The sequence below is a fragment of the Eulemur rufifrons genome, chromosome 8 (assembly GCF_041146395.1).
Source record: "Eulemur rufifrons isolate Redbay chromosome 8, OSU_ERuf_1, whole genome shotgun sequence".
NCBI lineage: Eukaryota > Metazoa > Chordata > Mammalia > Primates > Lemuridae > Eulemur > Eulemur rufifrons.
The window spans coordinates 19,207,040-19,222,468 of NC_090990.1; the positions used below are offsets into that span (position 1 = coordinate 19,207,040).

At 41.2% G+C, this 15,429-nt stretch overlaps 3 non-coding genes across 3 annotated transcripts; all 3 read left to right on the forward strand.

Annotated features, from left to right (window-relative positions):
* On the forward strand, positions 1-107 carry LOC138391049 (U6 spliceosomal RNA). Its single transcript, XR_011234690.1, has one exon. It is a non-coding gene; the product is annotated as a U6 spliceosomal RNA (small nuclear RNA).
* Positions 108-6,739: 6,632 nt separating this feature from the next.
* LOC138391119 (small nucleolar RNA SNORA73 family) lies at positions 6,740-6,944 on the forward strand. Its single transcript, XR_011234740.1, has one exon. It is a non-coding gene; the product is annotated as a small nucleolar RNA SNORA73 family (small nucleolar RNA).
* A 523-nt stretch (positions 6,945-7,467) lies between these two features.
* LOC138391118 (small nucleolar RNA SNORA73 family) lies at positions 7,468-7,671 on the forward strand. Its single transcript, XR_011234739.1, has one exon. It is a non-coding gene; the product is annotated as a small nucleolar RNA SNORA73 family (small nucleolar RNA).
* The last annotated feature ends 7,758 nt before the right edge of the window (positions 7,672-15,429 follow it).

The following is a 15,429-nucleotide window of genomic DNA, read 5'->3' on the forward strand; positions in this document are numbered from 1 at the left end:
GTGCTGACTTCAGCAGCACATATACTAAAATTGGAACCATACCGAGAAAATTAGCATGGCCCCTGTGCAACGATGACACACAAATTCGTGAAGCGTTCCGTATTTTTAAAATAAAATAAATCCCAACTAAAATGGCTTTCCCTGTGGTCACTAGTGACTTCTCAGTTAACTGCCATACCCAAAGTCCTATTTTCAATTAAGGTACTTGACCACTCTGGCATTTGTTGCTTTGGGCAGTGTCCTAGTCCTCAAAACTCTTCTTTCTGGGCTTGTGAGGCAGCACTGTCTTCTGGTTCTACTTCTATGATCATGCTTTCTTCGTCCTGCTGGCTTCTTCTCTGACCACTGTTTAAATGTTGGTTTTTGTACTTACACAAACTTAGGTGGAAAAATAAATAAGTAAATAAATGCTGGGTTTTTATGTCCTCTCATCACTTTCCCTGTTCTCCCAAGGTGATTTCCATCACCACTCTTATGCTGACAACTTCTAAATCTGTTTTCCACCAACTCAGATTTCTTGCTGGAACTCTAATCTCATATATCTGATTGCCCTTTGGACACATACACACCCAGGTAACTGATATGCACCTCCAATGTGGACCTTACTCTCTCCCTCCACAGCCTGCTTTCCCAATTACCAGGTTAGAAACCACTATAGGTTCAGCCTTCCAAGCCTGACACTGTGAAATCATCCTTGAGTTCCTTTCTTAAATCTGAAGTTCATTGGGACAACAAATCCTACCTCAGAAATATTTCCTGGATTGCTTGAGGCCAGGAGTTCAAGACCAGCCTGGGCAACGTAGCAAGACCCTGTCTCTACAAAAAAAAGTTTAAAAATCAGCTAGGTGCGGTGGCACATGCCTGTAGTCCCAGCTACTCAGGAGGCTGAATCAGGAGGATTCATCCCTTGAGCCCAGGAGTTGGAGGCTGCAGTGAGCTATGATCAGGCCACTGCACTTTGACCTGGGTGACAAAGTGAGATCCCGTCTCTTTAAAATATATATATATATATATATATACACACACACACACACCTATATCTCTTCTCACTTGGTTTACCATCCAAGTTCAAAGTCAACATAATTTAATAGGACTTTGATATTCTCCTCACCTGTCTCTCCCATCTATCCTCCAATACTTTTACTTCAAAACTTACTGGCCCCCAAATACCTGCAGGATAAACTTTAAACTCCTTGGCCTGGACTGCAAGATATTATATTTTGTAATTCAGCTCTCGCCTACTTTCCAGTCTCATAGAAAGCATGGACGGTTCTTCCTTTAATGTTCCTCGTCGGGCTGACTTCTCATTCTCCCTGAGACACCACAGGCCTACCTTTGTACATGCTAATTCCTCAGCCGAAAATACTGTCAACATCCACACCCCACCCCTTTACTATTCCTATAAGTTTTAGCTCAAATTTTAGCTCCGCAGCAAAACTCAGCCTTTAGTGGACTGTTCAGTTGCTATGTCCTCTGTGTTCTCAGAATACATTATTCATGTCATATAGTACTTATCATGTAGTAGTATAATTTATTGTCATGTCTATTTCCCCCACTGTGAGTTGTCAAGGAGAGAAAAAGTATTTCATTTCTGAATCCCCAGTGTCTAGCTAATGCCTAGCAAGTAATAAGTAATGCCCAATAAGTAAATGTAGAATGAGTGATTGAAACTGAATACTGTGATGTGGCCAGAGAAGTAGCAGAATTATTTGTCTTCCTTCCTCTAAAACTATCAGTTCCTAAATATTTTGGGTTGGTCACCCATTTGCAATCTTAAAAATTATTTAGAACTCCAAAGAATCTTTGTTTCTATGGGTGATATCTATCAATACTTACTATATGAAAATTAAATCTGAGAAATTTTTAAAATATGTATTAGTTCATTTTAAAATAATAATCCCATTATATGTTCACATTGGTAATATATCTATGTGAAAAAAAACTGTTTGGCTGGGTGTGGTGGCTCACGCCTGTAATCCTAGCACTCTGGGAGGCCGAGGGGGGAGAATCGCTCAAGGTCAGGAGTGCGAGACCAGCCTAAGCAAGAGCAAGACCCCGTCTCTACTAAAAACAGAAAGAAATTATTTGGACAGCTACAAATATATAGAGAAAAAAAATTAGCCGGGCATGGTGGCACATGCCTGTAGTCCCAACTACTCGGGAGGCTGAGGCAGGAGGATCGCTTGAGCCCAGAAGTCTGAGGTTGCTGTGAGCTAGGCTGATGCCACGGCACTCTACCCCGAGCAACAGAGCGAGATTCTGTCTCAAAAAAAAAAAAAAGAAAGAAAGAAAGAAAAGAAAAGGAAAAAAACTGTTTTCTGAAAATAATTAGTAAGAAGAGTGGCATTGTTTTATATTTTCTGCAAATCTCTTTAATGTCTAGTTTAATAGACAGTCCAATTCTTTTAACTGCTTCTACATTCAATCTGTTGCTATATGCTGTTTTTGTTAAAGTATATAGTTTAAGGCTTTGGTTTAAATCTCTGATACATATGTAGTTGGAAAAGGTGTCAGCCATTCTTTCAAATAAAACGTTATTCTATGAAAAAATGTGGGGTCAGGTGCAGTGGCTCATGCTTGTAATCCTAGCACTTTGGGAGGTCAAGGCTGGAGGATCACTTGAGGCCAGGAGTTTGAGACTAGCCTGCACAAGAGCAAGTCCCCATCTCTATATAAAAAACAGAAAAATGAGCCAGGCACGGTGGCACTCACCTGTAGTCCCAGCTACTTGGGAGGCTGAGGCAGGAGGATCACTTGAGCCCAGGAGTTTGAGGCTGCAGTGAGCTATGATGATCCCACTGTGCTCTAGCGTGGGAGACAGAGCAAGACTCTGTCTCAAAAAAAAAAAAAAAAAAAGTGGCTATTTCAGCTCACAACTCAATCATATAAGTGATTTCCCTAGAGACAACCAATGTACTTTTTGTATACAGCAAAAGTGATTTATGTGTACTTCCTACTTTGTCACAAGGAATATTAACGAGATAGATGTCAAAGGTTAAGAATAAAACTAATGATTTTTACTTCCTCATCAAGGACATTCCTACATGAAAGGTGATTTCTTTTTTTTAAAACTGATTTTATAAAACAACAACAAGCATGCCTGTATGAAGAATACAATGACAAGTAGAGTTTGGTGACAGGCCATTGAACTGTGCTAAGGCACCAGCAGTTTTACCCACTGATGCTTTTTACACCATCAGTGCAGATGTCAACAGAGCAAAAAAGGCAAATAAAGTCTAAGTATTATTATGAAATAGTTTTGACCTCATGGACCCTCAAAAAATGTCACAGATCCTGCGGTGTGCCGACCACACTTTGAGAACCACTGCTCTGGGGACTGTTTCACGTCTTAAAATTTGCATAATCCTACCCATGTCTTAGAATTGCTGTGAAAGTAAATAATGCCTATAAAGCATCCAGCACAAAATCTAAAATATAAGAGGGGCACCCTAAATGTTTCTTTTTTATTTTCAAGGAATTTATAGCTTAATGAAAGAATAAACAACAGATGTACACACAAAGTAAGAGTATTTTAACAAAAGTAGGCTGTTCATGTTTTAAGTGAGTCAAGAGAGGTTTCATAAAACTCATATTTCTCTTTAAGAAATTTCCTTTAGGCCGGGCGTGGTGGCTCACGCCTGTAATCCTAGCACTCTGGGAGGCCGAGGCGGGTGGATCGCTCGAGGTCACAAGTTCGAGACCAGCCTGAGCAAGAGCGAGACCCCGTCTCTACTAAAAATAGAAAGAAATTATCTGGCCAACTGAAATACATATAGAAAAAAATTAGCCGGGCATGGTGGCGCATGCCTGTAGTCCCAGCTACTCGGGAGGCTGAGGCAGGAGGATCGCTTAAGCCCAGGAGTTTGAGGTTGCTGTGAGCTAGGCTGACGCCATGGCACTCACTCTAGTCAGGGCAACAAAGCGACACTCTGTCTCAAAAAAAAAAAAAAAAGAAATTTCCTTTAGAATACTCGCAAAATATTCTAGAAACTTTCAAAAGAGTTTATTATATATAGAATTCTTACACGGTACTCATACTTTCATAAACAGGCTAACCAAATATTTTAATTGAGCACACACAACATCCTTATTTAGAATTTTGCATGTGTCATATATCATAAGCTGCTTCCAATGTGTATTTTTTTCTTTTCATTTCAATAATTTGAATCACATATTTCTTGTACTTCAGCCTCAGCAGTATACCTTTTCTGGTGGAAGTTAACAATTGCTTTTCAGCTGGATGATGTCCACGCTGTTTTAATACCCCAAATACAGTTTTTAAATTAAATTAAATTATTTTTTAGAGATAGGGTCTCGCTCTGTCACCCAGGCTGGAGTGCAGTTGCCCAATCATAGCTCATCATAACCTAGAACACCTGGGCTCAAGGGATCCTCCTGCCTCTTCTCCTGAGTAGCTATGGCTACAGGTGCCTGCCACCACACCCAGCCAATTAAAAAAAAACTTTATAGAGAGGAGATCTCATTACGTTGCCCAGGCTGGTCTCAAGCCATCCTCCCACCTGGGCCTCCCAAAGTGCTGGGATTACAGGCGTGAGCCACTGCGTGCCTGGGCCCCAAGTTCAGTTTTCTAATGCTTTGTAAAGTAGCAATACAACCTGTCATTATGAAATATTTCTTTTTAGTCATGTTGGGTTGACGCTGACCTTTTTCTTTTTCTTTAAGAATGCTACCTAGCTTAAGAAGCACCTAAACCAAGTGCTCATTTAAAATGAAGAAACAGTGCTGGGCGTGATGACTCACGCCTGTAATCCGGGCACTCTGGAAGGACAAGATGGGAGGATCGCTTGAAGACAGGAGTTCAAGACCAGCGTCAGCAAGAGCAAGACCCCGTCTCTACTTAAAATAGAAAGAAATCAGCTGGACTAGTAAAAACAGAAGAAATTAGCCAGGCCTGGTGGTGCATGCCTGTAGTCCCAGCTACTCAGGAGAATGAGGCAGGAGGATTGCTTGAGCCCAGCAGTTTGAGGTTGCCGTGAGCTACGCTGACACCATGGCACTCTAGCCCAGGCAACAGAGCGAGACTCTGTCAAACAAACAAATAAATAAAATGAAGAAATATACGTTTACCGGTTTATTATAAAGGATATTACAAAAGATACAGATGAAGAGATGAGGGCAAGGTATGGAGGAAGAAACTCAGAGCTTCCACGCTCTCCTGGGCTTGCCACCCTTCAGGAACCTCCACTATTCAGCTATGCACAAGCTCCAAACACATCATAAATGTTTCTACTCAGTATAGCCCAGCTGTGATAGCTGTCAATTTATGCAATATTCACCTAACACCATACTCAAAATTCTATCACATTTGCAACATTTCATGTGTAATATGTATCTTAAGCATTCTGTACTTGCCTCCTTTAAATTAGGAGGGTTTGTGTGTGTGGTACAATATACATAACATAAAACTTATTTTAACCAGTTTTTAAGTGTATAATTCAGTGGCTTTAAAAACATTGACACTATTTTGCATAGGAGGTTTTTAACTTTAGCCAATTCGTCTAGGAGCACTTCCATCCTATTTCCCTACTCATTTAGCAAATGTTTCCTTCACTAGTGACAGGGCAGGATCAATTCTTTTTGAGACTCTGCATTTCTCTAGATGTCTTTTTCTACTTTGCAGACTTACTATTCCAAAGGGGTTTTTTTGCTAGTTTATTTAACGGCGTATCCTACAGACTACGTGCAGTGATTGTAGAGAAGTAAACTTTCTACCCACCTATGTACCTAGAAATCCATTTTTGCAATTTATTTAATACATTCTCCAGCAAGATCCCGAGAGAAAGCCCGAGTGTCGCGAGAGGCCCTAGAGCTCAGTAGGGGTGGAGCTCAATCTGCAGTATATTCCCAGTAGCCTTAGCGAGTTTCCGATTCTCTAACTGCGCATGTTCCTGCGCAGGCGTACTAGGCATTCCTTGACTTCCGGGTACGTCATAAAGTATAAATAGGAATGCTTTAAGGTTAGTCGGTCTTTTGGAGAGCGACGTGCAGGTGTCGAGAATGCGGCTTGGTAAGTGATTTTGCCAATGTGGCTCCTCAGCCGAGTACCTGGGTTTGGCAACCAGGCTTTCCCATGAGGTTCGTGCTGTTGAGGAAGTTTGCCTTCGGGGACGTCGGAGCCCACTGCACTTACGCACGAGCGGCTTTGGGCCGGATGCGGGCCGTGGAGAGCCGGGCCTGCGCCGCTGCCACCCGACTTGCCCAGACGCTGAAGGTGCAGCACCACTTCCTCCGTCCCCTACTATCGCCTGTTGCGCTGTTTGTCTTCTTAGTGGGCGTGTTGTCCTCAATCTCCGTTCGTGTTTGAGAATTTTTATAATTTCGAAGCCAATTGCTCCAAGTTCTGCTGCCTCTTGTCTTTTGTGATGGAGGGGTAATGTAACGACCTCACATGCTCGATTTCAGTTGTTCTTTTGCTATTACCTTTCGCAGAGTACTGAGATTTCTAGTTTAGTTTGGGATGTCTGAAATTAATTAAAATTGCCGATACATGATGGATGATGGGGGGGCGGTTCTTTTTTCTTGCTCTTTTTCTTTCTTTCTTTCTTTCTTTCTTTTTTTTTTTTTTTTAACTTTTCTAGCCAGGATAGTCCATCAACAGATGATCCTTTTTGAAACCGAATTTTTTGGGGGGGGGTTGGATATAGGGGACTGCGGTGGCGTGGCTATACTGGGAAGCCTTGTCAGTTTAGATGCAAAGTTGTTTGTAAAATTGGACTCTACAACGTGGATACACCCGGGAGGTCACTCTCCCCGGGCTCTGTCCAGGTGGCATAGGGGAGCATAGGGCTCTGCCCCGTGATGTACAGTCCCTTTCCACAACGTTGGAGATAAAGCTGGGCTTTGTGTCTGCGCCTGCATATTCCTACGACTTCTCAGAGTCCTGTGGACAATGACTGGGGAGACAAACCATGCAGGAGACAGCTTTCTAGAGCAGCCAGTCTTGATCTTAATTCGTCTTCAGTTTTTTTCACTTACTGATAGGTTAATATTTTGTTTTGCAGAATTCGTTAACGACTCCAAATAACTCTTAGGGGTAAGTAAAACTCTGAATTGTTTTTGGCTTATCAGTGCTTGTGAACAATTTCTGTAATAGAAATGGGAGTGAGGTGACCCTTGTTCTCGTTAATCCAGATCTGTCTCTAAGACATTTTATTATTCTGAACTCAAAACTCTTTGCTCTATATATGCAAGTATAAACTTTGGTACATTTCTGTAGTTACAGTGACATAATTTCTTAAGTGTATGCTCATGTTCTGTGAAAAATTGCTTTTTATTAATCAGCTCAGTAACAACATAGGTAAAAGGCAGGGGTACTAACCCTAGTGGACCCTAGAAACCCAATAAGTTTATTCCATATGTGTAGTCTGAGAAAAAGAATATAGGCCTTGAAAATGTGTTGAGGGGTGATGTCTAGTAATACTGTGTTTGTCACTAACCAGAAGTGATCCAACGTGGATACCCTGGGAGGTCACTCTACCCAGGCTCTGTCCAGGTGGCGTAGGGGAGCATAGGGCTCTGCCCCATGATGTACAGTCCCTTTCCACAACGTTGGAGATAAAGCTGGGCTTTGTGTCTGCGCCTGCATATTCCTACGACTTCCCAGAGTCCTGTGGACAATGACTGGGGAGACAAACCATGCAGGAAACATGTCTAGTGTACCAAAATTTCAAGTTAAAGTCTGATCTTCAGGTGTCTAATCATTGTTTGTTTTCCTTTAGGAAAGAAGAGGAGATGTGCTTCACTATTGGGCATTGAGAATACTTAGTTGGGCATCCTTTAATTAGAGATGGTAAACTGACTTCCCTTTTTGAACAACGGGTTTGGATCTTTGGCACATGACTGGAAAAATTTGGGGCATATTTGACACCTTTTTTAAAATTGCCTTTTGAACAGAAAAATCTGTTCTAATATTAAAGACTTTTGATTCATGGAATTGGTTACAAATTCAAATTTTCATGTCACCCCATGAGGTGACAGATTACTCAGCCTTATGCCCTCCAATTGATTCCAGAAGGGGCTGAATGTTACCAGCTATGTTAAGAAAATATGGTCAACGCTTGTGAAATCCTAACTAATCTTAAATGATCTTAAAATTGCCTAGCTTTTTTGCCCATTCACAAGTACACCTGATTTTGCAAGTAATTAAATGACTAGTATAAAATGTGCAGAAACAAGCTATTATAGATGTCACTAAAGAGGGAGGTTTTGATTTTGTTTAATGTAATTATATGTAATTTGTCCAGCAACCTGTCTAAAGTATATTAAACTAATGTTTATATGGATTAAAAATAAAAATGACTAAAAAATAAAGATGACTGGTTCATTTATATATGGAAATGTTGTGGTGGCTACTTTGAATTGTACCGCTTATGAAAACTGCATGCAGCCTGATTGGTTCAATACTAATGGCTGTGATTCCTGGTCTGTGTGATCAGCTTATGATGGCAATTGTTTGTTACTTGGGAAAATTCCTGTTAGGTGCTAAGCACAATAGGAACCTGGCTATGTTTTCTTTTAATAGATTGGAAGGTAGATAGTGATTAAGGCAGGTTCATTTAAGGGTGTTCTTGCTGGACACCATCTGGGTTGAACACAGAATTAGTTGCTATACTTACCATTCTCCGTTTGCCAAAATGTAGAGGAAAATAAGACTGGGAGGTTTGTTGTAAATTCCGCAGCTGGTATGCTGGTTAGTCCGTTGCTACCTCTGAGTACGATGCAGTTGAGCCTAAGAATTGCCAGAATTAGCCTGATTGATGATGTGGCAGAGTTGAGTCACAATGGAACCCTTGTCAAACGCCTGGCACTGGCTGCCAATGTAGGAAACTAAGGCCCTGAAGGATGGGGACTGGTGGGAAACCATCTGGAAGGTAATGTTAGGTGGGGGCATGTGGAACAGCCTTGAGGCCACTTATAAGTCACTGGAGACAGGATGAAGGTTATGGGTCAAGTTGGGTTTTGAGTGGTGAGTTGTGATACTTTGAGCCTTCCCTGTGGAGGTGTTCAAAGCAGGAGGATATGTGAGGGTGGCAGCAGCTTAAACAAGGTTGATAATTGTAGCCATGATTCTGGACAATAAATAGCTTGATTTTATCTTGTGATACTTACAAAAAAATTAAAAAAATGATTTTAAAGCTAACAAGTACAGCAATGTTTAAGACATTCCTAAACCAGTAGCAATGCCTGCCTGTGCCCAGCACTGTCCTAAAGGCTTGGCATATGTTAGTTCTGTGAGATGGTTATTAATCTAACCCATCCTCTGGTGGAAAAATTGGAACAGAAAGCTAAATTGCCCAAGTCAACAGGTGGAACCTCCGCATACTCACAGGCATCAAATCCCCACTCAGGAAGAAGCTAGCTGAGAGGCAAGGTCTGTTACCCTGGACCAGCCATGTTTCCTTCTTTCACCAATCTTGTATATTAACACACACCATCTCTGGAGTGTAAATGTTCAATGAGATGAATAGTAGCTTTTCCCCAACAACCAGTGGAATTAGAGTTTTCAACTCATTCTCAGGGTGGGATTGGGTAACAGCAGTGCTGGACAGAAATACATGAATTTCTCAAGTTGTAGCTAAAGGATGGTGTCAGCAGGTGTTCTAGGTCCTACTCTGCTAAACTGCTTGCAGTTTGCCTGCCTTCAGACTTTTTCCAAACAGGCCCTTCTGGCCTTTTTCTGTGTGTAGGCAGACAGTTAATACTGGTTGTTGCCAAGCTTAGGCATTAAGACTGCCTTGGGTTGATTGCTGATACTACCACTTGCTGTCCATGAGAACTTGGGTGAGTCACTTAACCTCTGCCTTCATTTCCTCATCCATAGAATGGGGATGATAATAGAACCTATCTCATGGGGTTGTAATAAGGATTAAATGAGTTAATATTTGTAAAAAAAAAAGTTTACAATCTCTAGCACATAAATACGGTGAACTTGTTAAATAACATTCTTTATGTGACTTTTCTCAAAGAATGGGTGTAGTATCCAATACATGTTGTTGAATGAAAAAAGTCTACCACTATTCATTTATCTATTAAACCAGGCTTGGTCTCACTCAGAAACACCCTACCTTTTTAGAAGAGAAAAAGGGGAGATTGAGGAATTGGTAGCTTGCCCAACATCATCTAACTATAGTAAGTAGCAGAACCAGAACTTGAACTACAAAGCCACATTATGATATACTATTAACTTTGAGCCAGGCACTGCGATAAGATGATATATACATTATTTCATCTAATCCTTCATGCACCTCTGTAAAGTAGGTACTCTCTTTGGGCCTATTTGCAGATGAGGGAACAGGTTGGAGGACTTGAGAAACTTGCCCAAGTTTCTCTTGCCAGGAAGTGGCAGAGTGTGCATCTGTGCCAAGGCAATTGACTACAGAACCAGTATTCAGCCTACGTATCCCACCTCAAAAAATATTAACAATATTTTCATCTGGCTTAAACTGCTGGGTGTGGTGGCTCACACCTGTAAGCCCAGCACTTGAGGAGGCTGAGGCAGGAGGATCACTTGAGGCCAGGAATTCAAGACCAGTTTGGGCAACAGCAAGACCTCATCTCTACAAAAACTAAAAAATTAGCCAGGTGTAGTGGCATGTGCCTGTAGTCCTAACTACTCAGGAGGCTGAGGCAGGAAGATTGCTTGAGCCCAGGAGTTCAAAGTTATGGTGAGCTATGATTGCACCACTGCACTCCAGCCTGGGTGGCAGAGCAAGACCTTGTCTTAAAAAAAAAAAAAAAAAAAACAGAACTTTTGTGTTAGGCTAGTGTAGTAAGCACTACACCATAAAAACTCAGATTCAGTTGCAATGAATTATAAACCTATGTGCCTAACTTTAATTGATTGTGTGGAAAATACTAAAGGAAATAAGTACGGTTTCCTGAAGAGCCAGGGTCCTTTCCTGGCCACACTTTCCTGTTTCACCCCTCAGTGTCTTTGTGCACATCTTTCTCATGCACAAAGACATGGATGGAACCCATATATTTTGATAGTACTCCAAATCTGATGAAGACTTACCATGGGGTAGGCATTCTCTAATCCTCATTACAGCCCTATGTGGTGCAGGGACTTTTATTCAATCCATTTGCTAGATAAGGAAAACAATCAAGGTTAGGTTATTTATTCAAGGTCATACAAAATAGGATTTGAAGGTCTGCTGGTCTCTAGAGCCTGAACCCTTAACCATCATCCTCACCTCCCCTTCCCCCTCTAAGCATCCAGAATGGCATCACTGGCTCTTGAAGGTAGGTCTGGAACCTTGAGAATCCCTCATGATCATTAATATTCTGATCTGATTATTTTCCTTTTTTTTTTTTTTTTTGAGACAGAGTCACCCTTTGTTGCCCTGAGTAGAGTGCCATGGCATCAGCCTAGCTCACAGCAACCTCAAACTCCTGGGCTCAAGTGATCCTCCTGCCTCTCAGCCTCCCGAGTAGCTGGGACTACAAGCGCACACCACAATGCCCAGCTAATTTTTATATTTTTAGTAAAGACAGGGTCTTGCTCTTGCTCAGGCTGGTCTCGAACTCCTGAGCTCAAGCGATCCTCCTGCCTCAGCCTCCCAGAGTGCTAGGATTACAGGCAGGAGCCACCGCGCCTGACCCCCATTTACTTTTAATATGATTTATATGCTTAGGTTTGAGTCTTACCATCTTGCTATTTGTTTTCTTTATGTCTCATTTGTTCTTTGGGTTTTTCGGTCCTCCTTTTCTAGTATCTTTTTCTCATTTCATTTTATGGCTTACTAGCTATACCTCTTTGTTACTTTTGTGTTCGCTTTAGGGTTTATAGTATACATCTTTAATTTATGATAGTCTACATTTAATTGATATTATACCACTTGACTTATTGTAGTGTAGGAACCTTACAATAGAGTGATTTCATTTCTCACCCTACAGTGTTTGACATTGTTGTCATGTATTTTACTTTTATGTATTTTATAAAACCCACATCTGTCTGTTTTGATTAGTGTCAATAAAAATTTTAAAAACCCCACAGTACATGATTACAGTCACCCCTCTCTATCTGTGGGTTCCACATCCTTGGATTCAATAAACTGCAGATCAGATCAAATGTGAAACCCGAGGATACAGAGGCAGAGGGCCGACTGCATTTTATTAAAACAGGCAACTATCTTTTTTTTTTTAAGTTTTTTAAAATAAAAAATATTATATATTTACCCATTTAGTTAAATTTCTAGTGTTCTTCATTCCTTTGTGTAGATTCAGATTCTCATCTGGTATCACCTTCCTTTAGTGCAAAGGTTTTCTTTTAACATTTCTTTTAGTATGGGTCTGCTGGTCATCAGTTCTTTCAGCTTTTGTATGTCTAAAAATATCTTAATTTCACCTTCACTTTTGAAAGATATTTTTGCTAGATATACTTTACTGGATATAATTTTGCTGGAATACTTTAAAGATATTGCTCCAATGTCTTTTCGTTTGCGTTGTATGCTTGTCTTGTTCCTTTGTACATAACATGTCTTTTCTCTGACTGCTTTTAAGATGTTCTATCTATCACTGCTTTTGAGCAATCTGATGATGATATACCATGTAGTTTTCTTTTTGTTTCTTGTGCTTTGGTTTCCTTGAACTTCTTAGATCTTGTATTAGTCAGGGTTCTCCAGAGAAACAGAACCAACAGGATGCACATGTGTGGATGGATGAATGGATGGGTGGGTAGACAGAGTTTAAGGAACTAGCTCACAGGATCACAGGGGCTGGCAAATTCAAAATCTGCAGGGCAGGCTGGAAATTCCAGCAAGAGTTTTTAATTTAATTTTTTCTTTTCTTTTTGTCACACTTCTCATCTCGAGAATCCAGCAAGAGTTGATGTTGCAATCGTGGGCCAGAAAACAGTTTTGACAGAATTCCTTCTCTTAATGCCTTCACCTGATTGGATGAGGCCTACCCCCAGTATGGACAGTAATCTGTTTTCCTCAAATCACATCTTTAAAAATACCTTCATAGCAACATCTAAACTGGTATTTGACCATACATCTGGGCACCAGACCCTAGCCAAGTTGACACATAAATTTAACTGTCACAGATCTGTAGATTTACAGTTTGGACATTTTTTAGCCATTATTTCTTCAAATATCTTTTCAGTCTGCAGATCTTCTTGGCTTTTAGGGACTCGCTATCTGTATATTAAGCCATTTAAAGTTGTTCACTGATGCTCCTTTCATTTTTAAAAATTTTTTTTCTCTCTGTGCTTCATTTTGTATAGTTTCTGTTGCTAGGTCTTCAAGTTCACTAATAATTTCTTCTGCAATATCCAATCTATTGTTAATCTCATCCCTACAATATCATCTTTAATATTGTAGTTTTCATGTGGAAAAGTTCACTTTAGGACTTTTATGTCTTCATGTCTCTACTTTTTGAACATACAGAATACATTTATTATATTGTTTTAAGGTCCTTCACTTCTAATTCTATCATCTGGGTCAGTTCTGGGTCTGGTTTAATTGACTGTTCTCTTTTTTAAGGTTCACATTCAATAAATGTGCAAAAAATGATAGGGTGCAAAAAATTAAAATCAACATTTGGGTTGAGAAAAGAAAAAGATAAGTAGGGCCAATGAAGACTTCATGGAGGTAGAGATTGAACTGGGCCTTAAAGTACATCAAGAATTCCTCTAGGTGGGAAGGAAGGCACCCTGGAAGGGAGAACAGCCCAGGTAAAGGTGAGAAGGTGGGCATAGGCGTGGGCACCTTCAGAACACAGCACAGAGGCTAAAGGAGAAATGGGAAATCAATAGCTTGGGGCATTTGCGGCCTGGTGCTCCAAGCATGACACTAAAGAAATGCTTTTTGAATTGGGCTGAGTTTTTAAAGATTTCTAAGCAGGGCTTTCTCACAGAAAGCCACAATTTAGGCTGGGGATCCAGGTGGCATGAAATTGAAGGGGAGAAATGAGAGGCAGGAGCAGAAGCCAGGAGGGTTGTGCTTTAGACAAGAGGGGGAGAAATAGAAATATGAAAAGAAGAGAGAAAAGAATCAGAAAAGAAGTCAAAGTTTGAACCTGTATTTTTCAGAGAACCCTAACCTTGTCTGGAATGATATAGCAGGGGAATGGAGTCTAGAACCCTAGAAAAGTACTGAGTTTTATTTTGGACTCTTGAGTTTAATGTGTTGGGTCTTCTGGGTAGAGATGTAGGAGTGCAACTTGGGTTGGAGCTCAGAACCAGCCCAGATGGACTGACCTGTCAGTTCAAAGATGATGGCCTAGCCCTGAACAAGAGTTCAGGTCTCCTTCCACCACCTGTGTGATGACCCCAGAAAACTTGCTTAACCTCTTTGAACTTCATTGTTCTTATTTCCCGACTGTCATGAGGTTTTTGTGAGGAACAGATGAGCTCCTGGACATGAATGTGTTTCTGTTGTTAAAATACAGGGTTTTACACAATAGGCAATAATAATAATCACTTTTTGTATTTACATTAAGCCACATGAATGAGTAAGATCTTGGAGGAAGACAGCAGGGTTACAACTTGGAGAAATTTCACAGTATATCATCCAAAAGAGGAGTACAAGATGGAGGCAGAGGTAAACTTGGAGAGGTAAGAAGCCCTGAAGACAGGGGAGCGGTCTGGGGTGGGTTTTGCATGGTAGAAGAAACTCAGCTGGTGAAACACTCATCAAAGGTGTCCCTCTAGAGTTCGGGTAGTTCAGATGCCATACGATGACTGTCAGAATCAGAATCAACATGGAATGGAGAAAATACCTTCTGCAGAGGGTGCTGCCCTGCCCTGGGAAATCCCCAGGTACAATCAAATGCCCGGAGAGGTCACCTCAGAGAACTGTTTGTGTCCATCCTGAAGGAAAGCTGTGGTAACAAGAAAGAGTATTTTTTTGGTGCCTATTTTCCATCTCCCGCTCCCAAGCCCAGTCTCACTCTTCTCACTGCCCCCACCCTTGCCTCCCATTTCCCCCAAGTCCATTCTCTCTTTTGTTCTTAAAAATCTGATACTGTCATCCCTGTGCTCAAATCCCTTCCACAGTTCCCTTCAGTTGCCTCAGGATAGAGGCCAGACTCCTTACACACACAAGACCCTGTCATGCCCACGGGTACCCCAGCTCCAGTCTACTTGGCAGTTTCCCACGACCTCCCTGGGTTCTCAGGGCTCCCTGTCATTGCAAGGGCCGCTTCTCCGAGGATGCCCTGCCACTAAATTGGAAAGCCATTCTTAAGTCCCAAGCTGAGTTAGATGCCCCTACGTGTACCCTTGTCATAGCCCTGTGTGGTTGCTGATAATCTGATTTTTCATCCTTCTCCATTGAGGGCAGGGAAGATCAGTATCTTTTTTCTCTGTACAGACCCTACCACACCATATTTTCCTAAACAAACCCAGATTCAAGTAATCTTTCTGGTTGTCCGTCCATTTGTCCCGATTTGGGGTTTCCAAAATAC